The following is a 27,911-nucleotide window of genomic DNA, read 5'->3' as shown; positions in this document are numbered from 1 at the left end:
CCCGACATGCTACAAAAAAAAACCCATTACTGGAGGACAAAATGGCAGCGGAATAGATGGATGTGTCCCGAGCCTTGCCCTGAAGCAGATAGAATGAGCAGCTGAAACGAATAACATCCACCACGAATTAGTGAAGGAGACTCGCTGGTGAGACAATTTGCAGCCTGGAAGGGCAGAGGACCCCTGGAGAAAGATAAAATCAAGGATCTGGGCAGGAGAGATCTGCCAGACCCCGAGCCCAGAGGGTCACAGGGAAACTGCACGGCACCAAGCCGTGTCCCTTGGAAAAGAGGTCCACAGGACTGCTGGTGGCAGGGGATTCTAGATCTGGGTCCACAGTCACGAAAGACTGAGCCCAAAGGGGGCAGCCTGAAGGGCTGACCAGACCGTGCAGTGCAGGCAGTCTTTCCCCTCTCTGTGGCCTGTGCTTTTCTTCACTGAACCTAGTTCATAGGACCTTTTGGATATGGACACTCCCCCGTGGCTGAGGTGCAGGAGAAGGTGCGGACTTGTGGAGGCTGGGGGGAGGCTGGGGAGAGGAGAGGGTCCAGGAGAAGTGGCAGTGAGTCTGGAGCTGAGTCATACCTGAGCCCAGGACCTGGGCAGCCATTTTCTCCTGAAGAGATAGCCCCGCCCTCCAGTCTCCAGGCAACCAATACAGCCAAACCCAGAATACACCCTGAATGGTACAAAGGATTAAAGAAAAAATCTGAATAGTCCCTGAGAGTCCACAGGGACTGGCCTAAAGAGAGGCCTTCAGTCCCAGCAACAGGAAACTGAGAAACCGCAGACAATACAGAAGACTGGGATCTTAAGCCAGCCAAAGGAACAACACGTCACTTTTTCATTTTTATTTTATTACTAGAGGCCCGGTGCACGAAATTCATGCACAGGGGTGTGTGTCCCTCAGCCCAGCCTGCACCCTCTCCAATCTGGGACATCCCTCTCACAATCCAGGACTGCTGGCTTCCAACTGCTCGCCTGCCTGCCTTCCTGATTGCCCCTAACCGCTTCTGCCTGCCAGTCTGATCACCCCCTAACCACACCTTGCCAGCCTGATTGATGCCTAACTGCTCCCTGCCAGCCTGTTTGCCCCTAACTGCCCTACCCTGCAGGTCTGGTCACCCCTAACTGCCCTCCCCTGTAGGCCTGGTCCCCCCCCCAACTGCTCTCCCCTGCAGGCCTGGGTCCCCCCCAACTGCCCTTCCCTGCAGGCCCGGTCACCCCCAACTTCCCTCCTCTGCCGGCCTGTCACCCCTAACTGCCCTCCCCTGCAGGCTTGATCGCCCTCAACTGCCCTCCGTTGCAGGCCTGGTCCCTCCCAACTGCCCTCCCCTGCTGGCCATCTTGTGGCGGCCATCTTGTGTCCACATGCGGGCAGCCATCTTTGACCGCATGGGGGCAGCCATCTTGTGTGTTGGAGTGATGGTCAATTTGCATATTACCCTTTTATTAGATAGGACTAGAGGCCCAGTGCAGGATTAAATCATGCACCTGTAGGGTCCCCTAGGCCTAACCTGCCATCCAGGCCATATCCACTGCCCCGCAAAGCCTAGCACGCTCCGCGGACACTGCTAGCAGCCTGCTCCCCGCTTTTGATGGCAGGGGGTCCACTGGTGCTGGAGCAGACACACAGCTCCCCGCTTTCGATCACAGGGGAGCTGGGTGCCTGTCTGCTGGTGCACCAGGCCTTTCGAAAGCCTCCAGCGCGGCGGAGGCTTTCGAAAGGCCTGGTGCCGGAGCGGACAGACAGCCAGCTCCCCCGCTTTCGCTTTCGCTTTCGATCGCGGGGGAGCTGGCTGTCTGTCCGCTGGTGCACCAGGCCTTTCGAAAGGCCTGGTGCCGGAGCGGACAGACAGCCAGCTCCCCCGCTTTCGCTTTCGATCGCGGGGGAGCTGGCTGTCTGTCCGCTGGTGCACCAGGCCTTTCAAAAGCCTCCAGTGCGGCGGAGGCTTTCGAAAGGACTGGTGCCGGAGTGGACAGACAGCCAGCTCCCCCGCTTTCGCTCCCCACTTTTGATGGTCCACAGCAGGACGTGGGCTCGCTGCCCCAGAGGCCCCTTCTGTGCTGCAGCACAGCCATGGCACAGACGCTGAGCTTGCACCGCCGCTGGCGACACGAGCTCAGTGTCCCGCTGGCCCAATCGGCCACCCCGGCCACCCCGAGTCCCGCCCCCTGTGCCTCCCGCTGGTCCAATCGTGGGCGTAGCGGAGTGATGGTAATTTACATATTATCCTTTTATTATGTAGGATTATTTTGTTATCTCTTTTTTCTTCTTTTTTCTTTATTTTCCTTTTTTCATTTGTTGCTTTATTTTCTATTTCTTTTCACATTGTTTTTCCATCATTCTATTTTATTTTATTTGCTCTTTTTATACCATTTTAAATCAATTTTTGTAAGTTTATTATTATTATTATTATTATTATTATTATTATTATTATTATTTTCTTCTCATTCTCATCTTATCCACTCATCCCCTTTCTATTTCCTCTATACTGAACTGAGGTCTTCCCCATATTCATCCAATTCTTAACCTTATATAAGCTCAGCCTCTACAGATTCGGCCCCCACCCTCTTTGCTGGTGTTTGGTGTTTGCATTTTTTTGGTTTATCTGTTTGTTCTGTGGTGTTTTCTCCACATATATATTTTTTCTCCTTTTTCTTCCTTCCCCCCCCCCCATTATCTTTTTTTTTCTCTTCAATATCATTTGTGCTCTCTTTTCTCTCCCCTAATTCTCTTTTCTCAAGTGGTCACTTATATTGGGGTTATTGGTGTCGTGAGTACATTCGTGTTTTGTTCCCTTTGTGTCATGTCTTGTCAAGGTGAATTTTATCCTGTCTGGCCAATGTGCTATAGAGTGAGCCACATAACCAGATACCTGGAGAGGAAACTCTATCCACGAACAGGTCAATAACACCCCAGACCCAACTACAGAGGCAGGAAGAAGACAGCAGTGAGGGAGAGAGCATGAGTGAGTGAGGGAGCAAAAGAGGAGTGTGTGGTCGTGTTGTGTGTGTGTGTGTGTGTGTGTGTGTGGCACAGTTAGATTCTGCAGTACCTTCAGGGGCAGGATAACCGGCCTTGCCTAACTAGGTAGCCTCTGCTACCAATACAAACAATACAGGGAGGCCAGCTCTTCCTCAGAGGCCTTGCCTTTTTGAAGGGGAGAGCTGTTGTGACTGGGAACCCAGCCTCATCTCCACCCAGGGTGCCCTCAGATAACACCTGGGACTCTACAGCCACCCTGGGCGCAGGCTCCTGTGAGTTCCAAAGCACGTTCCCCTCTGACCGGCCCAACGCTTTAGCCCAGGGCACTACGACCACGCAAGTAGCAGACACGTGAGCAGTCCGCTCCTTACCAAGGAGCAGCAGCCCCGCGAGCAGCCCGCCCCAGGCCTAAGAGCATCAGCCTCACGTGGCCTGCCCCGTCCAAGGAGTAGCAGCTGTGTGAGCGGCCCACTCCCCTGTCCGAGGCAGCAACCACGTGAGCAGCCTGCCCCCATCTGAGGAGCAGCAGCTGAGCGCAGCCTGCACCCTGCACCCATCCGAGGAGCAGCAGCTGTGTGAGCAGCCCACCCCCGTCTGAGGAGCAGCAGCCGTGCACAGCCCGCCCCCATTCAAGAAGCAGCAGCCTCATAATCAGCCCACCCCCATCTAAGGAGCAGCAGTTGTGCGAGCAGCGTCCCACTGCCAGCCAGAGGAGCCACCACTGCTGCAAACAGCACCCACGAGAGGAGCCGCTGCCAACTGAGGAGCAGCCACTGCCATGACCGCCTGAGGAGCAACCGCAGCCCGAGGAGCCACTGCCACCAAAGGAGCAGCCCCTGCATGACTCGACATCTAGATCCGTCGGTGAGATAAAAAATGGGTAGGCAAAGAAACCCCAAAGGAAAGAAAAGGAGTCTCCAGAAAAGCAGCTAAGTGAAACAGAGGCATGCAATATGTCAGAAAAATAATTCAGAATAAGGTTCATACACTTCAAAAACCGGATGGAGGGAAAAAAATCAACAACTTATGTAAGAATCAAGAAGAAATGAAGAGTGATATTGCTGCAATAAAAAACACCATGGAAAGTTTCAACAGTAGACTAGAAGAAGCGGAGGACCGAATTAGCCAATTAGAAAACAGGGAAGCAAAACATACCCAAACTGAACTGCAATTGGAGGGAAAAAAAATTAAAAGACAGAAGGAGAGCCTAAGGGAGCTATGGGGCAACATCAAACGAAGCAACATAGGAATAATAGGGGTGCCAGAACAACAGGAAGAGGAACAAGGGTTAGAAAACTTATTTGAAGAAATAATGTCAGAAAACTTCCCTGATGTGGGGAAGAAAAAAGTCACACAAGCACAGAGAGTCCAAAACAAGATGAACCTGAAAAGACCCACACCAAGACACATCATAATTACAATGGTAAATGTTCAGGACAAAGAGAGAATCTTAAAGGCTGCAAGAGAGAGGCAGAAACTTACATACAAGGGATTTCTCATTAGATTATCAAATGATTTCTCAACAGAAACACATCAGGCCAGAAATGAATGGAAGGAAATTTACAAAGTAATGCAAAGCAAGGGACTGAATCCAAGAACACTCTACCCAGCAAGGCTATCATTCAAAATTGAAGGGGAAATATGGAGCTTCATAGACAAAAAAAAAAAAAAAAAGGGCTAAGGGAGTTTATCACAACCAAGCCAGCAATGCAAGAAATGCTAAAGGGACTGGTGTCAAAAGAAGAAATAAAAAAGTAAGAAGGAACACAGGCACAAAAAATAAAAATGGCTACAAACAAGTACCTATCAATAATAACTTGAAATACTAAAGGGATCGATACAACAAGAGGCTATAACCCTGATAAACATATATGCACCCAATGCAGGAGCACCCAAATACATAAAAAAAAACCTCCTGGAAGATATCAAGGGAGAGATCGACAAAAATACAATCATAGTAGGGGACTTTAATATACCACTGACATCACTGGATAAATACTCTAGACAAAAAATCAGCAAAGAAACAGCAGTCCTAAATGACTCACTAGAGCAGATGGACTTAATTGACATCTTTAGAACATCTCACCCCAAAGCCACGGAATATACGTTCTTCTCAAGTGCACATGGGACATTTTCAAAAGTAGACCACATATTGGGTCACAGGCAAAGTCTCCCCAAATTCAAGAAGATTGAAATCATATCAAACATCTTCTCAGACCTCAATGGCATAATATTAGAAATAAACTACAATAAAAACAATCCAAAAAATTCAAACACTTGGAAGCTGAATAGCATGCTATTAAACAATGATTGGGTTACCAAAGAGATCCAAGAAGAAATTAAAAACATCCTGAAAATAACAATAAAAACACAACAATCCAAAAATCTATGGGACACAATGAAAGCAGTCCTGAGAAGGAAGTTTATAGCTCTACAGGCCTACCTAAAAAAAAACAAGAAAAAATGCTAGTAAATCATCTAACTCTACAACATAAAGAATTAGAAAGAGAGCAACAAGAAAAGCCCAGAGTGACCAGAAGGAAGGAGATAATAAAGATCAGAGCAGAAATAAATGACGTAGAGACAAAAAAAAACAACAACAAACACACACACACACAAACACAAAAAAAAGATCAATGAAACCAAGAGCTGGTTCTTTGAAAGGATAAACAAGATTGATGAACCTCTAGCCAGGCTCACCAAGAAGCTAAGAGAGAGGACCCAAAAAAACAAAGTCAGAAATGAAAGAGGTGAAATAACAACAGACCCCACAGAAATACAAAGGATTGTTAAAAAATACTATGAACAACTTTATTCCAACAAACTAGACAACATGGAGGAAATGGACATATTCCTAGAAAAATACAACCTTCCAAAACTCAATCAGGAAGAATCTAAAAATCTCAATAGGCCGATAACTATGGAAGAAATTGAAGCAGTCATCAGAAAGCTTCCAGCAAACAAAAACCCGGGGCCAGACAGCTTCACAGGGTAGTTTTACCGAACATTCAAGGAAGAACTAAAACCTATCCTCCTCAGACTATTGCAAAAAATTCAAGAGGAAGGAACACTTCCATGCTCATCCTACAAAGCCAGCATCACCCTAATACCAAAACCAGATAAAGACAACACAATGAAAGAGAATTACAGGCCAATATCCCTCATGAACATAGATGCCAAAATCCTCAACAAAATTCTAGCAAATCAGATCCAGCAGTACATCAGAAATATCATACACCATGACCAAGTAGGATTTATCCCGGGGATGCAAGGATGGTACAATATCTGCAAATCAATAAACGTGATACCTCACATAAACAAATTGAGAGATAAAAATCACATAGTCATATCAATTGATGCAGAAAAAGCATTGGACAAAATCCAACACCCTTTCTTGATAAAAACTCTCACCAAGGTGGGAATAGAAGGATCATACCTCAACATAATAAAAGCCATATATGACAAACCCACAGCCAACATCATACTCAATGGGCAAAAACTAAAACCATTTCCTCTAAGAACAGGAACAAGACAGGGATGCCCACTCTCATCACTCCTGTTCGACATAGTACTGGAAGTACTAGCCATTGCGATTAGACAAGAAGAATAAATAAAAGGCATCCAAATTGGAAAAGAAGAAGTAAAACTGTCCTTATTCGCAGATGACATGATATTGTACATAGAAAACCCTAAGGATTCCATCAAAAAATTATTAGACTTAATACATGAATTTGGCAATGTAACAGGATACAAAAATAATGCCAAGAAATCTATGGCATTTCTATACACCAAAAGTGAACTTACAGAAAGAGAGACTAAAAAAGCAATCCCATTTACCATCACACCAAAAAAATTAAGATACCTAGGAATAAACTTAACTAAGGAGGTAAAAGACCTATATACGGAAAACTACAGGACATTGAAAAAAACATAGAAGACATAAACAGATGGAAGAACATACCAGGTTCATGGATTGGTAGAAACAACATCATTAAAATGTCCATACTACCCAAAGCAACCTATAGATTCAATGCACTCCCCATTAAAATACCAACAGCATATTTCACAGACCTAGAACGAACTTTCCAAAAATTCATCTGGAATAAAAAAAGACCCTGAATAGTTGCAGCAATCCTTAGAAAGAAGAACAAAGTAGGTGGGATCTCAATACCAGATATTAAGCTATATTACAAAGCCACTGTTCTCAAAACAGCCTGGTACTGGCACAAGAACAGACATATAGATCAATGGAATAGAACAGAGAACCCAGAAATTGACCCAAACCACTATGCTCAATTAATACTTGACAAAGGAGGCATGAACATACAATGGAGTCAAGAAAGTCTCTTCAATAAATGGTGTTGGGAAAATTGGACAGATACATGCAAAAAAAATGAAACTAGACCAACAACTTACACCATACACAAAAATAAACTCAAAATGGATCAAGGACTTAAACATATGATGCGAAACCATAAAAATATTAGAGGAATCCACAGGCAGCAAAATCTCAGACATAGGCCGAAGCAATGTCTTCACCGATACCGCTCCTAGGGCAAGGAAACTAAAGAGAATATAAACAAATGGGACTACATCAAAATAAAAAGCTTTTGCACAACAAAGGAAACCATCAACAAAACAAGAAAGCCCACTGCATGGGAGAACATATTTGCTAATGTTATCACCGATAAGGGTTTAATCTCCAACATTTACAGGGAACTCATACAACTTAACAAAAAGAAGATAAACAACCCAATCAAAATATGGGCAACGGACTTAAATAGATACTTTTCAAAAGACAGAAGGAAGGCCAAGAGACATATGAAAACATGCTCAAAGTCACTAATTATCCGAGAGATGCAAATCAAAATGTCAATGCGGTACCATCTCACACCTGTCAGAATGGCTATCATCAACAAATGACAAGTTCTGGCGAGGATGCGGAGAAAAAGGAACCCTCGTGCACTGCTGGTGGGAATGCAGACTGGTGCAGCCACTGTGGAGAACAGTATGGAGTTTCCTCAAAAAACTAAAAATGGAACTCCTATTTGACCCAGTGATCCCACTTCTAGGAATATATCCCAAGAAAATAGAAACACCAATCAGAAAGGATATATGTACCCCTATGTTCATAGCAGCACAATTTACCATAGCTAAGATTTGGAAACAGCCTAAGTGCCCATCAGCAGATGAGTGGATTAGAAAACTATGGTATATCTACACAGTGGAATACTACGCTGCGGTAAAAAAGAAGGAACTCTTACCATTTGCAACAGCATGGATGGAACTGGAGAGCATTATGCTAAGTGAAATAAGCCAGGCAGAGAAATATAAATATCACATGATCTCACTCATTTATGGAATATAATGAACAACATAAACTGATGAACAAAAACAGATCCAGAGACAGAGAAACATTGATCAGAATGTCAAACCTCAGGGAAGGTAGGGGACGGTGGGGGTAAGGGGGAGAGATCAACCAAAGGACTTGTATGCATGCATATAAGCCTAACCAATGGACACAGACAACCGAGGGGTGAGGGCATGAGTGTGGGGGGGGGGACAATAGGGGAATAAGGACACATATGTAATACCTTAATCAATAAAGAAATTTAAAAACACACACACACACAAAAAAACATTACTGCCTATTGCTTCAGATTCCCGACATGCTTCAGGAATGTTAACCGCAGCTGCTGCCCTTCCACTGGGAGACGAGAATGAATTCCCAAAACGCACCCTACTTTATAGGATGTCCTTTGCTATGACAGCTGTCCCGACTCCTCCCTCACCCCTCTTAAAATGAAGAAAACTGGGCCAGAAGGAAGTACACAAATTACCATCTGACCAGTCTACAGACAACTGGTAGGCAGTTTTCTCTGTAACTTTAAGGCAAAATAAAACCCCACGGTCCCCATGTCATCTGCTGAAGATTGGCAGGGCCTGCGATGTGCCGTGTACTGTCCCTGCAGCTAAGGAGAAGGAGAGGTTAAGACTCTGCCTTCAGAGTTCAATATAATGGGCGGGGCAGCTGGGCAGGCAGCCCTGCAGCAGTGCAACCTGGGACGGAGGACACAGGGCACTCTGAGTGGCTCTGATACCTGGGCCCTGGTGCCAAGGAGCTGGGAGGAAGTTAATGGCAACTCCGCCACACGCATTGTGACATGCCTCTTTAAACAGAGCACAAGGGACAAGAGAAGCCAGAATGAACCAGCCGGAGACTGTGTGATGTTCCAAAGGAGTCCCCTAAACCTCTGTCCCTCATTCCCAGCTAGAGACAGCAGTGGGGGAAGGCATGACACTGAGCAGTGTCTCCCAAATTTGGCTGTGAATTTTTAGAATCACCAGAAAGACTTTAAAAAATATTCTTGTCTGTCCAGCCAAGTGGCTAAATTGGTGGGAGTCATCCTATACACCAAAAAGGTTTTGAGTTCAATTCCTGGTCAGGGCACATACCCGGGTTGCAAGTTTGATCCCCAGCTGGGCGTGTACGGGAGACAACCGATTGATGTTTCTCCCCCACCCCCTTCCTCTCTCTCTCAAAATCAATAAATATGTCCTCGGGAGAGGACTTATGGTAAGAAGAAACTTCTTGCCTGTGTCCACGCCATGCCTTCCAGTCAGAGCCTCTGAGGCCCAGGTGTTGATGTGCTCTCCCAGCTCCCCAGGTGGCTCAATGTGCAGCCGGGGCTGAGAACCTTAACTTAGCGGGAAGGGCTGCCAACACAGCCATTCAGCCGACACACACAGACTACACAGCTACCAAGTGCTGAATGCTGGGGACACAGCGAAAGACGAGGCAGACCTGGTTCCAGCCCTCACAGAGCGCACTGCCCAGAGAGGGACAGGGGGCCCAGTGACCTGCTTGTTCCAGTCCTGGCTTTGCTACTGATGATCCTGAGCTCCTGGACTATTCATTTCCTTTTCTTCACTGGGCCTTAGGTTTCCTGTCGGGGGTGACAGCCTGAATGATCTCCAATCCCCACCTGTCCCCTCCAGCTCCCCTACTACACTGACAGGACGTTGGCCTCTGTAAACTTTCGTGATTTTGTGGTAAAATCTATGTAACAAAACACTTACCATTTTAAGGTAAGTGTCCAACTGCATTCTTTTGCATGTGAATATATAGCTTTTGCAGCACCACTCTGTCCTTTCCCCGGAATGGTCTTGGCATCCTCTGGAAAATCAGTTATGTATGGGCGGGTTTATTTCTAGGCTCTAGTCTGTTCCATTGATTTCTATGCCTGTCCTTAGGCCAGGACCACACTGTTGATTACTGTAAGGCTGGAAATCAGGAAGTATGATCCTTTAACTCTGTCCTTCTTTTTCAAGGTTGATTTGGTTATTTGGAGTCTCTTGAGTTTCCATATGAATTTTAGGATGGCTTTCCTTATTTCTGCAAAAAATGTTGAGATTTAGATTGGGACTACACTGAACCTACACTTTGGGTAGCAGTGTCATCTTAAAAATATGAAGTCTTCTAATCCACAAACATGGGCTGTCTTTTCATTTATTTACGTCTTCTTTACTTTCTTTCAGCAATGCTTTATAGTTTTCCCATGTAAAAGGCTTTTTGCCTCCTTGATTAATTCCTAGGGATTTTATTCTTTTAGATCAGTGGTTCTCAACCTTTCTAATGCCGCGACCCTTTAATACAGTTCCTCATGTTGCGGTGACCCCCAACCATAAAATTATTTTCGTTGCTACTTCATAACTGTAATTTTGCTACTGTTAATGAATCGCAATGTAAATATCTGTGTTTTCCAATGGTCTTAGGCGACCCTGCTAGCGATTCTCAACCTGTGGGTCACGACCATCGGAAAACACTTCATAACTGTAATTTTGCTACTGTTAATGAATCGTAATGTAAATATCTGTGTTTTCCAATGGTCTTAGGCGACCCTGCTAGCGATTCTCAACCTGTGGGTCACGACCATCGGAAAACACAGATATTTACATTACAATTCATTAACAGTAGCAAAATTACAGTTATGAAGTAGCAACGAAAATAATTTTATGGTTGGGGGTCACCACAACATGAGGAACTGTATTAAAGGGTCGCGGCATTAGAAAGGTTGAGAACGACTGTTTTAGATGCTTTTATAAATAAAAATTTTTTCTTTTTAAAAATTTTAAATATTGTTGGGAGTATTACAAATGCCCCCCATTTATTCCTTCCAATGCCTCCCTCCTCCCGGTTCCTGCCCTGCCACAGACCTTCACCACCCTATTATCTGTGTCCTTAGGTAATACATATATGCATAAAATGCCCCGCTTCCCTCTGAGATTCATCAGTCTGTTCCATGTTTCCATGCCTCTGGTTCTATTTTATTCATCAGTTTATTTTGTTCATTAGATTCCTTGTTCGTTTATTTTCATTTTTAGATTCAATTGTTGATAGATAAGTATTTATTGCCATTTTATCGTTCATATTTTTTATCTTTTTCTCCTCCTCCTTCTTGTTCCTTTTTATTTTTTTAAATATGGAACACATCATGAATTTGCGTGTCATCCTTGCATGCAGGGGCCATGCTAATCTTCTCTGTATCGTTCCAATTTTAGTATATGTGCTGCTGAAGCGAGACCCTCCTCTTATTAAAGAATACCCTTCAACATGTCATGCAATACTGGTTTGGTGGTGATGAACTCCTTTAGCTTTTTCTTATCTGTGAAGCTCTTTATCTGACCTTCAATTCAGAATGATAGCTTTGCTGGGTAGAATAATCTTGGTTGTAGGTTCTTGCTTTTCATCACTTTGAATATTTCTTGCCACTCCCTTTGGCCTGCAGAGTTTCTGTTGAGAAATCAGCTGACAGTCGTATAGGTACTCCCTTGTAGGTAACTAACTGTTTTTCTCTTGCTGCTTTTAAGATTCTCTCTTTGTCTTTAACCCTTGGCATTTTAATTATGATGTGTCTTGGTGTGGGCCTCTTTGGGTTCCTCTTGTTTAGGACTCTCTGCACTTCCTGGACATGTAAGTCCATTTCTTTCACCAGGTAGGGGAAGTTTTCTGTCATTATTTCTTCAAAGAGGTTTTCAATATCATTTTCTCTCTCTTCTCCTTCTGGCACACCCATAATGCGAATGTTGGTATGCTTTAAGTTGTCCCAGAAGCTCCTTACACTATCTTCATATTTTTTATTTTATTTATTTTTTGTTTTTGTTTTTCTTTTTGCTCTTCTAATTGGGTGTTTTTTGCTTCCTCATATTCCAAATTGTTGATTTGATTACCAGAATTCTCTACTTTACTGTTGAATCCCTGTAAATTATTCTTTATTTCAGTTAGTGTATGCTTAATTTCTAACTGTTCCTTTTTCATGTCTTTGAAATTCTCACTAACATCCTTGAAAATCTCACAAAGCCCCTGGAAACTCTCACTAAGATCCTTCTAACCATTGTTTTGAACTCTGTATCTAGTAGTTTGTTGGCTTCCATTTCATTTAGGTTTTTTTTTTCTGGATGTTTCTTCTGTTCTTTCATTAGTTACACATTTCTTTGTCTCCACATCTTGGCTGCTTCCCTGTGCTTGTCTCTATCCATTAGATAGAGCTGGTATGTCTTTTGGAATTAGTAGAGTGGCCTTGTGTAGTAGGTGTCCTGTAGGGCCCAGTGGCTTAGCCTCCCAAGGCACCTGAGCTGGTCACTCTAGGTGCACCCCTGTATGAGTTGTGTGCACAGTCTTGTAGTTGAGCCTTGACTGCTGTTGGCATCACTGCGAGGAACTGACCTCCAGGCAAATTAGCTGTGAGGACCAGCTGCGACTACAGTGGAAGCAGGAGACACCCCTATGGAGCCGGACTTGTTTCAGTGAGACTTTGGTGCTCACTGAATCTGCCGCTTGAGTGTGTCACTTCTGGATGTGTAGAGTTGTAATCTTGCGTGGTCTGAAGCTGTCCCCTGGGTGCACTGGCTCTGGGACCTCCTGGAAGGTGCAAAGTCAGTCACTGCCTGGGGCCACCCGGCAGGAACTACAGTGATTTGCAGATGGCTGCAACTTGTATTGGGCTTAGAAGTGCCAGGCAAGGACAAGTTGTGAAGCAAGGCAGGCTGGTACTAGTGCCAGATCTTGGGCCTCTTATTGATAGGTTTGGAGCAGGCTGACCACTTGCTTCTTGTTTAGGAAATTTTAGGAAAGTCTGAAGTCTGAGCCAAGATAGGCCATTCATATAGAAAAGCTACTGCAAACAGCTTGGGTGGGGCTGCAGATTGGATGGGGCAGGGTCTCAGGGAATCACCAGGGCAGAGCGAACAGTGTGCGCCAGGCTGATGGAAACTCAGATATGCCTGCCAGTCAGCTCTGCCACAGGGGAGGTCTCAGCATAGGAACAATGACCCCTGTGAGCTCCCCTATCTTGGAGAAAGCCCCCCCACCCCCGGTGTTCTTGCTCCAATGCCAGATAATCCAGTTCCTCCCCATATGTTACTGGATCCCCCAATGCCACTGCCCCAGCACTGGAACTCAGAGGGAGTGGAACAGTGTAAGTTTGTGTGGTGTCCTTTTAAGAGGAACTGCCTGGATCTCCAATAGCCTCTGTGTCACTTAGCCACAATCCCTACTGGTTTTTACAGCCCTAAGTTACGAGGTCTTCTCTTCCCAGCTCCTGGACCCTGGATTTGGAGTCTGGGACCCACTTGCTGTTCACAGGAGGCTTCTGCAGCTGAGATATCCCTCCCAATTAAATACACTCCACACATTCCGTTCCGTGCCTCTGCCCCTTCTGCTGGTCTTGATGTGCTTTCTTCTTTACTTCTCTAGTTATAGGACTTCCATTCAGCCAGATTTCAGGTTCTGAATGATGGCTGTTCTGTATTTTAGTTGTAATTATGATGTGGTTGTGGGAGGCAGTGAGTAACATTCTCAGTTTTGTTTTTCTTAATTTTCTTTTTGAATTGTTCACTGTTAGTGTATAGAAACAGCTGATTTTCAGTTTTGAAAGAATACAAATTCTTTCAACTTTGCTGAATTTATTAGGTCTACAGATTTTTTTTGTGCAATGTTTAGGGATTTCTACATATAAGATCATGTCACCTACAAACAGGTAATTTTGCTTCTTCCTTTCCCATTTGGATACCTTTTACTTCTTTTTCCTCATTAATTGCTCTGGCTAGAACTTCCAATACTATGTCAAACAGAAGATATGAAAGTGGGCATCCTTGGGATTATGCATGCTTTTAAAAAACCTCATCATCCAAAAGCACACAAAGTTGAAGACCCATTTGAGTACTCATTCCACAGAAAAGTAGGCTATCTGCTGGAGGGTGAAATCATTGCCTGGAAGATTCTGTAAGCTCGGGGCCTTCTCTGGTTGGAAAGCCTTCACTCCAGCCTATCTGCCCATGCTGAGTTCCAGTCCTATCTCTTCTCCAGAGTCTCCTCAATACCTCCCCAAGTGATGCCTTCTGAGAAGCTCAGCACCTGGAAATATAGTCCACGCAGAGACTGAGCTTTCAAGACCCTGCTAATGCTATTCTGAGAGGTTCTTCCAGTCTTGTTGGCTTAATGAGCCATGAGTATATTCCATATTTAAATCTGAAGCTGCATGAAGGCAGGACATCATTTCCTCACGTGCGCCCGGCCTTATGGTGACAAGAATCCTATATAATAAAGAGGTAATATGCAAATTGACCCTCATGCCCTCACGTCACAAGATAGCCCCCCCATGTCGTCACAAGATGGCCGCCCCCACGTCATCACAAAGATGGCCGCTACAAGATGGCTGCCCCCATGTCATCACAAGATGGCTGCCCCCACATTGTCACAAGATGGCCGGCAGGGGAGGGCAGTTGGGGATGATCGGGCTGGCAGGGGAGGGCAGTTGGGGGTGATCGGGCTGGCAGGGGAGGGCAGTCTGGGGGGACCAGGCCTGCAGGGGAGGACAGTTGGGGGTGACCAGGCCTGCAGGGGAGGGTATTTGGGGGTGATTGGGCTGGCAGGGGAGCAGTTAGGTGTCAATCAGGCCAGCAGGGGAGTGGTTAGGGGGCTATCAGGCTGGCAGGCAGAGTGGTTAGGGGCAATCAGGCAGCCAGGCAGGCGAGTGGTTAGGAGCCAGCAGTCCCAGATTGTGAGAGGGCTGTCTGACTGCCAGTTTAGGCCTGATCCCACATGGCAGTCGGACATCCCCCGAGGGGTCCCAGATTGGAGAGGGTGCAGGCTGGACTGAGGGACACCCCCCCCACGTGCATGAATTTTGTGCACCAGGCCTCTAGTACTTTATAAATGAAATGATGAGTCTAAGTCCTTCTGAGGCCCTGGGATGACAGGCACTGGGTATCTGGTGAGATCAGAACCAGGCTCCTAGCTGTCCCTCATTCTCCCTTTGGACTCAGAAGCAAGAGAAATGAGTATCATAATGCAAAGTATGAGCAGGAAGTTTGAACTCAGACTTTGGTAAGTCCTAATTCTACCACTTATTGTGTGACCCCAGGGCAATAACTTGACCTCTCTAAGCCTTTCTGTCATCTGTAAAATGTGCTAATAATAGCACTTTTCTTACATAGTTGTTGTGAAGAGTAAATTAAATAACACACATAAAGCATTTGACAAGGCCTCTAACAGAGTAACGTTCCTCCGAGGCGGTGGGCATCACTGTAAGTTTTATTATGACTATCGCTCTTCTCAAAGGATCCTGCCAGCACTCCCCTCAGAGCCCATGCCTTCAGCATTCTTGTGTCACCGCTGCCACCTACAGGTAAACAGCCATCCACAAACTATGCCCAGTGGACTCAATGCCCTTGGATCTTGCAAACGTCTCCAGCCTTTCTGATTTTGGGGTTTCTGGGCCAGGAAAGCTTCAAGCGCCGAGGAAGCACCAGGGCTCCCATTCCAGAAGGAAGCCCCCAAACCCCTTGGCCCACCCACAAGGTGAAGGAACAGCCATGGCCCAACTTCCTGAAATCCAAATGTTAAAACTCTAAGAAGTCTCCGAGACCATCTAGTAAAGACAATTCCCCATGAGTTACTCAATACAGATGTCACATTTCCTAGATCTCTGGAAATGGGTATGTGGGGGGTGGGGGGCAAAGTGTGTCTGCTGGCTCCCCACAGCAGCTTCTTGACCTGCAAGTGACCACTGAACCACTGACCTCAAGTCTGCAAGGAGACCGCACTCATTTCTTTCACAGAAAAATGGAGAAACAGGAAAAATGAAAACCAATGTTGGCCAACCATCACATTCTATCTGGGCTGAGCTCTTCACATACATTACCTTATTTAATCCTCTCTTCCCCCTGCAGGCAGATCACATTCCTCCTAATAGGTGAAAACAAATGAAGCCCAGATTGCTGACCAGCAGTGCACAGCTGGCAGGTAGCAGCACTGCCAACCACATGACCCAGGTTTTCCTGGTAGACCTGGCCTTACACCCCAAAGTGCAAAGGAGACCCTGCCTCAGAGCAGACTGGCCCAGGGTTCCAGATGCAGTCTACCTCCTGATCTGGCAGGTGAAGACTACAAACTCTGAGTAGGAAGTGTAAAGGAGGGTGCCGATGAAGGGTCAAGTTAAATTAGCTGCTCAATCAGCCTTTTCACCTTGTTCTTCATTTTTATCAATAAACTTTTGTTGTTGCTGTTAATCCTCACCTGAAAATATTTTTCCATTGATTTTTTAGAGAGAGTGGAAGGGAGGGGGAGAGATAGAGAGAGAAACATCAATGTGAGAGAGACACATCGAATGGTTGCCTCCCGCACATGCCCTGACCAGGGCCAGGGACGGAGCCTGCAACTGAGGTACACGCCCTTGACTGGAATTGAACCTGGGACCCTTCAGTCCACGCTCTATCCATTGAGCCAAACTGACTAGGGCATCAATAAACTTTTAATATTTGAATAATTTTAGATTTATTGAAAGTTGCAAAGATTATATAAAGGGTCCCCATAGGCTCTTCTCCTAGTTTCTATTAATGTCAATGTCTTACATAACCACTGTTCACTTGTCAAAACTAAAAAAATGAACATTGGCACAGCACTATTAACTAAACTCCACACTTTATTCGGAATTTTCCAGTTTTTCTTCTAATGCCCCTTTTGTCCAGAATACTACACTGCATTTAGTTTTCCCCTCTTTTTATTTTATTTTTAAAAAATATTTTTATTGATTTCAGAGAAGACGGGGAGGAGAGAGAGAGAGAGAGAGAGCGCGAGAGGGAGAGAGACACAGAGAGAAACATCAATGAGAGAGAATCAATCGATCAGCTGCCCCCTGTATACCACCTACTGGGAATCCAGCCTCTGCCTGAGCATATGCCCTGACCAGGAATAGAACTGTGTCCTCCTGGCTCATAGGTCTACACTCAACCACTGAGCCAACGCGGCCTGTCTTCCCCCCTCTTTTTAATCTCCTATTTTCTTTAAAGACCAACAAACTCACAAGATCACTACTAAGTTATTCTCCTGTCTAGAGCACTCAGTTCCAAAGGGCAGAGCTGTATGCGCCACAGCTCCACACCAGGCCTAATTAGGACACCACATCCTCCCACTCCCCAAACAAAGGAGCCTTTCAGGCCAGCCGAACAACAGAGAAAATGTAAGCCTGCTGGCCACACAGGCTGAGGCTGCTGATCTAAGTTCTTTTTTAATTGGAATTCCCCTGAGGAGGATCCACAGATTTAAAATACATTTGGGGTGTGCTCTCTACAAGCAGAGCCACTGGTTTGCTATATTCCCACCTTTGTACTTAATGGAATATCCTACCTGTGGAGTAAATGAGAGTGAGAGAGGAGCTGGGGGAAGGGCTGGGATGACAATGGGCAACTGGGGGTGTGGGGAGACGGCCCCCACAGGAGCCAGGTCCGGGCCAGGAGAATAGTGCCAGCGGGTGATCCCAGCCTAGCGGCTGCTCTCTAACAGCCCGGCAGGTGGGCCAGTTGACTGGGAAGATAAAAGGTCCCCTGGGAGCTGGTGCTCAGGTTAGAGCTGCATTAAAGCACAGCAGATACACTGCCAATTTCGCCTTTCCCCAGAGTGCCTCTTGGGGGCTGTTCAGCTTGCTCTTGTGCACTCTGAGAGCAGAGATGAGGTGTGCCTGCAAATGCCCTGGGCACTGCCTCGCACCAGCCTGCCCCAGCTGCGCCTGATTACAGAGACACATACTCAAAGGAGACCTGAATGCCAGTCCTTGGCAAGGGGAATAGGCAAGGTCATCCAAAGGCTTCCCAGTTCAATTTACACTTTAACGGAGAGGCCTCTCCCTACCAGGCACTGTGCTAGGTTGGGACAGAAAAATAAGCAAGATGGATCACCTACCCATAAAGAGGTGGGCAGGCAGGAGACCTGCCGACAAGCAGCCAGCACAAAAGGTGGTGAGTGCTGTAACAGGCGTGTAGAGGAAAAAGACTCGCGGGCCAACAGATGGCAGAGGAATAGTTAATCATGCTGAAGGGGGGAAGGGTCATGAAAACTAAGCAGAGGACCTGATAAAGTGGGAGAGCAGGAATTTGGAGGAGGAGGGGAGTCTCCCGGGCAGTAGGAACTGGCTGAGCGGAGATGGAGGGCCTGCCAGGGCTAGGATGGAAAGGCTGGGCTGTGGTGAGGGGAGCAGCGGGAGGCGACCAGCTGGGAACTCCTTTCATTTTCCATAAGGAGCGCGAGCTTTCTGCAGGAGCCAGTGGAAGGGGCTTTCCAACAGAAATGGAGATCCCCCCCGCCCCCCGCTGGTACCAGCATGGGGCTGCACTGGAGTGCAGTGCCTGCAGGCAGGAAGCAGGGGCAGGCTTATCCCAACTGCTCAGAGAAAGGGAGACAGCACAGCACTTGGTCAAAGGCCTGGTTTTGAATCTGATGCACTAGGGGTCAGTCTTGGGTCATTTGACCCTGGGCAAATTTCTTAATCTCTCTGGACTTCAGTATAGTCATCTATAAAATGGGCAAAACAGTTGTACCAATGAATTAGGAGATGAAACTCAATATGGGAACCTGGCACTCGGTGGGTGTGCAATAATGTGACCTACAGTTCTAACACGTGCATCGTGTGGACTGTCCCTCGGGAACGACTGACTTCCCGTGGGCAAGGAGGGAGGGAGGGTGACTGCCTCCGCGGCTTTCACAGCAGCCTCCAGGCAGAGGCCCTCCTGGAGCCTGGGCAGACTGGACACGACAGGCTGGATTCTGACCTCACCCATCACCCACCGGCTCAGCAGGCATCAGCAGGAGCCAGTCTAAAAAGGAAGGGCTTTCTGCTTCAAAGCATGATTACAAAATTCCAAGCCTGGAGAAAACCTCCCCAAGTTCCCCGGGCTCACCCCTGCTGCACTCAGCAAAGCCACAGCGCTTTGGCTAACTCTGGCCAAGAGCTGCCCCGAGAACCAGGGAAAGAGAAACCCTCCTGCTACCACCTGGCCTCTGCAGTGTTCAAAGGCGTCTGTGGGATGTGGTGAGCGTATAGAGAAAGCAACCCATCAGAGTAAGGCTCAAATTTTGTGGTTTTCCCATCCAGAAGCCTGGTCTTAGGAAGAATAGCAACTAATAATAAAAAATACCCAGGTTAGAACAACTAAGTCAAATTCTTATTTTTATTTATTTATTCCTTTTTCACTTTTCCATCAGAGCTGTATTTTAGATCCTTTCTTTGGTCACAAAGTAGCTGTGTAACATGTCTAACACATGGCTTCATCAGCCAAGGGACACTTTTACAACAGAGCAAGAGTCACTTGCCAGGACAGACAGGTGCTTTGTCAGTCTGATGTCCCCTTCCTGGTAACCGAGGCCATCCCTGTGTGGTCACCCTCAGGCAATCCACCATTCAGGGCCTGCTCCCAGCCCTCCCACATCACCCCCTGATGCTACTGAAGCATTCTCTGCGTGTGATAACAACAAAGAGAGTGGAAAACGTGTAAGGGAGTCCAAATACTAACGAGTTCTCTTAAAACATATTTCTTTGTATATTCTTACTTTTAAATTAACACATTTAAAAGGATAATACCCCCTGTGGGAAGGTTACAGTGAAACTGTTAGACAGGGCAAGGGTCTCAAGGTCTCCCTGGTTCTTACTGAGTGCTATTCTTGCTAAATGTTCAAATGTAGAACAGTATTTTGCAGATGCAGCTGTAACTGGATGAGCTTGACCAGAACCTAACCTGACGAGAAGAAATCAACATGTAATTGACCAAATCATGTATATAAGCAATGGCTAAGCCTCCTTTATGGAGACAGAGCTCAGTGCATCAGCAGCAGCTCGTCAGGAGATTACTGGCCTGTGTCTCCACGGGACAGAGGGTGTGTTCTGTAGGGAACTCCTATTTGTTGATAAACTAACTATACATATACTTAGAATAGGTTATGTATTTTTGGTAAAGAAGGTATGGGAAATAGAGATACACTTTTGTTGAAGGTAAAAAATAAAACGTGTGTTTAGATAAAAAAGGATATAAAGGACATGTGCTTTATTAGTAAAGAATGAAAAAGGAATATAATTGTGTCATAAAAGAAAATGATTGTTTCAAAATAAGGAGAGAAAACATAGCACAAAAATGTAAAGATATATGTAAGTTACAGAAGGTCTGTGCATATTGCAAAAGGTATGTATACATTGCAGAAGGTTCATAGAGGGGGGGATTTTAAGATGCATGTATATGAACTCTAACCGCTTTTAACCCTTTTATCATTTACGGACAATTACTGTTCTACTGATGCTTTTACAAAAATGTTTCTACAAAGATGTTTCATCTTCAGAGAGGTGATGGAAAAGACTCTGACACTCTAAGATACAAAATCCATGTGCAACTAAACTTAAAGGTAGTAACGCTTAGATGTTTAATGCCTGGTGACGTCAGTCCCAATAAAGGTCCCAGATTTAGAAGAATACTGTTCCTTGTACAGGTATTACAATGACCCCCATAGCAATATTAGACAACAGAAGTGCTCTTGAAAACACTCTACCTAAGCAAGGGCGGCTTGCTCTGTGGTTAATATCTCTTGTTGTACTTGGATGAAACACCTAATAAAGTAAAGTTAGAACTAAGTATAATCCAGGCACAAGCCAAATGATTAAACACCCCAAATTTCCATCAACTGATGAATAAAAAAATATGACATATCTACACAATGGAATAGTATTTGGCAATAAAAAAGAATGAAATTCTGGTGTGTGTTACAATCTGGTGTGTGTTACAATATGGATGAACTTTGAAAACATTATGTTGCCTGGCCGGTGTTGCTCAGTGGTTGAGTGTCGACTCCCTAGTACCATTCCTGGTCAGGGCACATGCCCAGGTTTCGGGCTCAATCCCTGTGTGTGTGTGTGTGTGTGTGTGTGTGTGAGTGTGTGTGTGTGTGCGCGCGCGTGCACACATACGCGCGCAAGAAGCAGCAGATCTGATGTTTCTATCTCTCTCCCTTTTCCTTCTTCTCTCTCTAAAACCAATAAAAACATTTTTTTAAAAAGAAAGAAAACATTATGTCAAGTGAAAAAAGCCAAACACAAAGAGACAAATACTTTATGATTGTACTTATATTAGATATATAGAATAGTCAAATTCATAGTGACAGTAAGCAGACGGGTGTTGCCGGGGGCTGGGAGAGGTGGGAGTTAGTTGAATGGATGTGGAGTTTCAGTCAGGGGAGATGAGAAGGTTCTGGAGGTGGATAATGGTGGTGGCTGCACAACATTTGAATATACTTAATGCCATTGAACTATACACTTAAAATGGCTAAAATGGTAAATTTTGTTATATATATTTTATCACAATATATTTTTTTAATTTTACAATATTTTAAGTGGGAGAAAAAGACCACGGGTTGTATGATTCCATTTACAGGAAATGTCCAGAATAGGCAAATCTATAGGACAAAGTTGATTAGTGGCTGCCTGGGGTCAGGAGAAATGGGAAGTGGTTGCTAATGGGTATCCTACCTAATAAAAGGGTAATATACAAATAACCATCACTCCGCTACGCCCACGAATGGGCCAGCGGGAGGCTGGGGGGCGGGATTCAGGGTGGCCTATCTGGCCATTGAGAAGATCAAGATGGCGGTGCCCAGTCCTCTTAGTTCTGGGGGTCCCTGGGAAGATCGCCACCCCGGGGAGGCGAGGCCAGCTGCCCAGCCGCTCCCGGGGGTCCCTGGGGAGATCGGCAACCAGGGGGGCGTGGCCGGGCCCCCCCAGCCGCTCCCCGGGGGTCCCTGGGGAGATCAGCAACGGGGGGAGGGGGAGGGGCGTGGCCAGGCCCGCCCAGCAGCTCCCAGAGGTCCCTGGGAACATTGCATGCATGGGGTTGCTGAGACCCAGACCAGGCCTCTGGCCACAGATTCATAGCTTTGCGGAGACCTAGGGCAGGGATCTGCCTCATCTGCAGAGATAGAGGTTCTGCAGTGCCCCCAAGACGTGGGTGGGCCCAGCCAGGGATCAAGGGGCATGGAAGGACTCCTGGCAGAGGGGCAAGGACCCTCACCCCTGAGGCGGGGGTTGAGGGGTGGTACCACCTCAGTGGAGGGGTGCTGCACTGCAGGGTACTGGACTGACTGATGTGATTCAGAGAAGCTCCCAGTGCTAACGGGCCTCGCTCGGGCGGCCTTCACACTTCAGAGTCAGTGACTCCTGCTCCTGCCTTGACCCAAAAGCAAGCCTGCGGTGCCCTGCCCCATGGCAGAGCATGCCTAGACAGTGAGTGCAAAGCCTTCCACCTGCTCCGGAGAAGCAGGGGCAGTAAAGAATGGGGGGCAGGGGACGGGGAGAGGAAAGAATGTGGAGCATCCGCAATGAAGAGGTGCTCGAAAAAGAGGCTCGGAAGCCTGACTGGAAGGTTTGTTCTGTTTGCTGGGTGGCTGCCCCTTAGGAAGCGCAAAGAGCATGGCTCTTAGGGCTTCCTGTATGCTGAGTCAAGTTCCACAGCCAACTGGAACTGGCCTCAGTTTCCTGGTCTGTAAAATGGATGAAGCGTGTCCCAGTGCCTTCACTGAGCTTTGATGGCCAATTGAGATACTATATAAAGAAAATGAGGGAAGAAGTGAGAAAGAAAAGGAAGGACGAGCAACACAAAAGAAAGACTGAAAGGAACCTGTAAACCCATTGTCACTTAAATAGGGAATATAGTCAATAGTGTTGTAATGATGGTATGATGCCAGGTGGGTACTAGAAATATCGGGAACACTTTGTAAAGTATATGATTGTCTAACCACTATTCTGTAACTAATATAAAACCTGAAACCAATACAAAATAATGTTGAATGTAAAGAAATGAAAACTGGAGTGAAATTTTTATAAATTTCAAATTTTAAATAAAAGCTGTAAAGGAAGGAAGGGGAGAATAAAAATAGTGTTTTTCATTTTACCACTTCATTAAAAAGAGAGTTGTCTTTATATGGTGCTTTTATACTTTTCTAAGTCATTATCTCATTTTAATTTCCGGGCAACTTAAAGACAAGATAATTATTCCCTCCACTATTCAAAGAAAGGAAATCTTGGTGTCTGGTCCTAATGATTCAATCATCAAGCCCTTATTGTAAAGCAGGGTTAGTAAAATTTTCTGTGCAGGGTCATAACTATACTAATAAAAGCCTTGGGGGTGATCAGGCCAGCAGGGGAGGGTATTTGGGGGCAATCAGGCCTGCAGAAGAGCAGTTAGGGGGCAATCAGGCCAGCAAGGGAGCAGTTAGGGGGCAATCAGGCAGGTAGGTGAGCGGTTAGGAGCCAGCGGTCCCGGATTGTGAGAGGGATGTCCAACTGCAGGTTTAGGCCTGATTCCACAGGGATTGGGCCTAAACCTGCAGTTGGACATCCCCCGAGGGGTCCCATATTAGAGAGGGTGCAAGCTGGGCTGAGGGACACCCTCCCCAGTGCACGAATTTCGTGCACTGGGTCTCTAGTAAGAAGATAAAAATGTTCTAATATTGATTGTGGTGATGGTTGCACAACTCAGTGAATACACTGAAAATCATTAAATTATACACTTTAATTGGGTAAATTGCATGGTATGTGAATTATCCTATACTAGAAGCCCGGTGCACGAAATTCGTGCACGACGGGGGGTTGTCCCTCAGCCCAGCCTGTACCCTCTCCAATCTGGGACTCCTGGAGGGCAGTCAGACATCCCTCTCACAATCCAGGACTGCTGGCTCCCAACTGCTTGCCTGCCTGCCTTCCTGATTGCCCCTAACCGCTTCTGCCTGCCAGCCTGATCACCCCCTAACCACTCCGCTGCCAGCCTGGTTGATGCTTAACTGCTCCCCTGCCAGCCTGTTTGCCCCCAACTTCCCTCCTCTGCCAGCCTGGTCACCCCTAACTGCCCTCTCCTGCAGGGCTGATCACCTCCAACTGCCCTCCCTTGCAAGCCTGGTCCCTCTCGACTGCCCTCCCTTGCAGGCCTGGTCCCTCACCACTGCCCTCCCTTGCAGGCCAGGTGCCTCCCAACTGCCCTCCCCTGCTGGCCATCTTGTAGTGGCCATCTTGTGTCCACATGGGGGCAGGATCTTTGACCACATGGGGGCAGCTATATTGTGTGTTGCAGTGATGATCAATCTGTATATTACTCTTTTATTAGATAGGATAGAGGCCTGGTGCACGGGTGGGGGCCAGCTGGTTTGCCCTGAAAGGTGTCCCTGATCAGGGTGGGGTTCCCTTGGGGCGTGGGGCGGCCTGAGCGAGGGGTCTGTGGTGGTTTGCAGGCCGGCCATGCCCCCCGGTGACCCAAGCGGAGGCCTGGTATCTGGAATTTATTTTCCTTCTACAATTGAAACTTTGTAGCCTGAAGCGGAGCCAAGCCTGGGGCTCCCTCCGTGGATACAGCCATCTCTGTGGCAGTTAATTCACCTTCTACAATTGAAACTTTGTAGCCTTAAGCGGGTGAGCCCGGCCAGGGTGTGCGGAAAGCTTTGCTTCCCCTGTTGCCGCTGGCAACCCTGGCCTGCTCTCTCAAGCTCCATTCTGCCGCCATTTGTTTGAATTTGTTTACCTTCTATAATTGAAACTTTGTAGCTTGAGTGGAGGCTTAGGCCTGCAACGGCTATGGGAAAGCTTGGCTTGCTCTGTTACCTGGGAAACCTTGCTCTCTGTGGCTGTAGCCATCTTGGATGGGGATTAATTTGCATACTTGCCCTGATTGGCTGGTGGGCGTGGCTTGGCTGGTGGGTGTGGCTTATGTAGCGGAGTGATGGTTAATTTGCATATTACCATTTTATTAGCAAGGATAATAAAGAAGTAATATGCAAATTGACCAGCACTCCAACACAAGATGGCCGCCCCCATGTGGATACAAGATGGCCACCCCCATGTGGACACAAGATGGCCACCACAAGATGGCCAGCAGGGAAGGGCAGTTGGGAGGGACCAGGCCTGCAAGGGAGGGCAGTTGGGGGTGATCAGGCCTGCAGGGGAGTGCAGTTCGGGGAGACCAGGCCGGCAGAGGAGGGCAGTTGAGGGGGACTGGGCGGGCAGAGGAGGGCAGTTAGGGGCAATCAGGCTGGCAGGGGAGCAGTTAGGCATCGATCAGGCTGGCAGGGGAGTGGTGAGGGGATGATCAGGCTGGCAGGCAGAAGCAGTTAGGGGCAATCAGGCAGGCAAGCAGGCAAGCAGTTGGGAGCCAGCAGTCCTGGATTGTGAGAGGGATCCCAGATTGGAGAGGGTGCAGGCTGGGCTAAGGGATACCCACCCCCCCCCCGCCCCGTGCATGAATTTCGTGCATGAATTTCTAGTATCTCAATAAAGCTGCTAAAAAACGAGGGAAAGCCACATACATGTTCAATATAGTATCAATTAAAATTCTTAAAACTTCCCAAACATATTAGAAACATTTTGTAATGGTGTAAAGAATACAAGATAAAAAATTGTTCTTAAAAAAAGGGATGCAGCCAGGCTGGAGTGGCTCAGTTGGCTGAGCATCATCCCGTGCAACAAAAGGTTGTGGGTTTGATCCCCAATCGGGGCATGTACAGAAGGCAACTGATCCATGTTTCTCACATAAATGTTTCTCTCTCCCTTCACACCCCCCTTCCTCCCTCCCTCCCTTCCTCTCTCTAAGCATGCCCTCAGGTGAGGATTAAGAAATAATAATAAGCCCTAACTGGTTTGGCTCAGTAGATAGAGCGTCGGCCTGTGGACTGAAGGGTTCAAGTCCAGTCAAGGGCATTTACCTTGTTGCAGGCACATGCACATCCCCAGTAGGGAGTGTGCAGGAGGCAGCTGATCGATGTTTCTCTCTCATCGATGTTTCTAACTCTCTATCCCTCTCCCTTCCTCTCTGTAAGAAATCAATAAAATATATGGAAAAAAAAGAAATAATAATAAAATAATTTTAAAAGGACACATATGAATAATGCCTGTAAAAAAAGTGAATATAATCAATGTGTTGAAGTATTTGGTTTAGAGACAAATCTTAAAATTTTTTTTTCTGTTATTATTGTTTTATAAAGATAGAAAGGGGATATTTTGTATCACAAAAGACTAAGACTAAAATGGCAAACTCATAACCAACACTAAAATCCAGTTATTTAATTCTTCCATCAAAAATAGGCACAGGGCATAAGACTATCTTGAACATAAGTAAACCTTTTTGACTATAAAGACTGTTTTCTTTAGGGAAAAAAGCCCTCTAATCCCAGTATCTTTGAAAAGGCATTTTCATCCTAACCAGGCCTCTCTAATCCCTCTTGTCCTTGTGGGTTACCCATGCTTTGTTTTTTCACCACCTGGGAGGTTACCCAAGCTAGTCAAGGAGGACCAAACTGAAAGCCAGTCTGGGCTGGCACAGGGGGAGATGCAGACATAATATACACATGTGATTTGCATTCCAAAGATGGATAAAACAGGTTCTGAATCACCTGGGAAACTGCTCCTATCCCAACAGAAAAATCAGGAATATCAACAGCGAGAACAAACAGGGATATTACATTTAAATTCAACCATATTTAAATAAGAAGAAGAGACCCAACACAAGCATGTGTTCCTATTTATACAATACTCAGAACTCATAGCCATATCACACACAGGTTATATAACTTATTCATGACAATGTGACTTTAAACAGTAGTTCTAGCTGGGTCACCTTGAACGATAGCAAACAAAGCTTGCCAAGGGGAACATGCAAATAAGATGATCAAAATCCAGTGGGAATAGGCATTTTTCTAGCATCCTGGAATTTTTATTGCAGAAAAAGAAACACAGTATTTATCTAGCTTCTTCAGCACCAAAGAAACAGCATCATATTTCATTCTTCAATGGGGTGGAGTCTGGAGGGAGGAGGCTGATGTTTTCCACAGATTTCACCAAGTTCAGCCAGTATCTATATATATAAAAGTCTAAGCGACTGTTCGACCGTTCGTTATGACACACACTGACCACCGGGGGGCAGACGCTCAATGCACAGGCATGGAAACATGGAACAGACTGATGAATCTCAGAGGAAAGCGGGGAGGGGGGAGGACGGGAAGAGATTAACCAAAGATCTTATATGCATACTAGAGGCCCAGTGCACAGATTCGTGCAGCGGTTGAGTACCTCAGCCTGGCCTGCGGGGATTGGGCCAAAACCAGCAGTCCGACATTCCCTGAGGGGTCCTGGATTGCGAGAGGGCACAGGCCAGACGGAGGGACCCCACCAGTGCAAAAATCTGTGCACCGGGCCTCTAGTGTGGATACAGTGACACAGCCAGGTTTACCAGAAGAAATCTGAGTAATGGGTGAAAAGTATTCACCACCCCATGCAGCACAAACCACAGGGGGCAAGTAGCAGAGGCCCCAAAGGCGCCCTCTCTGAGGCCGGGACATATAGGTAGCACCCTTTGCAGTTAAGAATTCCTAACCTAGGGATGATGCGTCAAGTGAAACCCTACCTAGAGAACTGCTGGTGCAACAACCAGTCTCCTGAGCGTGGCCACAGAAAACATTGGGAATTTTTTAAAAAATATATTGATTTCAGAGAGAAAGAGAGAGGGAGACAAAGATAGAAACATCAAAGATGAGTGAGAATCATCGATTGGCGGCCTCCTGCACAACCCC

The 27,911-nt window shown here is 46.4% G+C and overlaps 1 protein-coding gene across 7 annotated transcripts in view; it reads right to left on the bottom strand.

The window, feature by feature from the left end:
• Positions 1-27,911, bottom strand: part of TOM1L2 (target of myb1 like 2 membrane trafficking protein) — a 157,117-nt gene that overhangs the window by 83,660 nt on the left and 45,546 nt on the right. The gene's annotated exons all lie outside the window — the stretch shown is intronic.

This window comes from Cnephaeus nilssonii (genome assembly GCF_951640355.1).
Source record: "Cnephaeus nilssonii genome assembly, chromosome: 19".
NCBI lineage: Eukaryota > Metazoa > Chordata > Mammalia > Chiroptera > Vespertilionidae > Cnephaeus > Cnephaeus nilssonii.
This window is presented reverse-complemented; position numbering and strand designations above follow the sequence as displayed.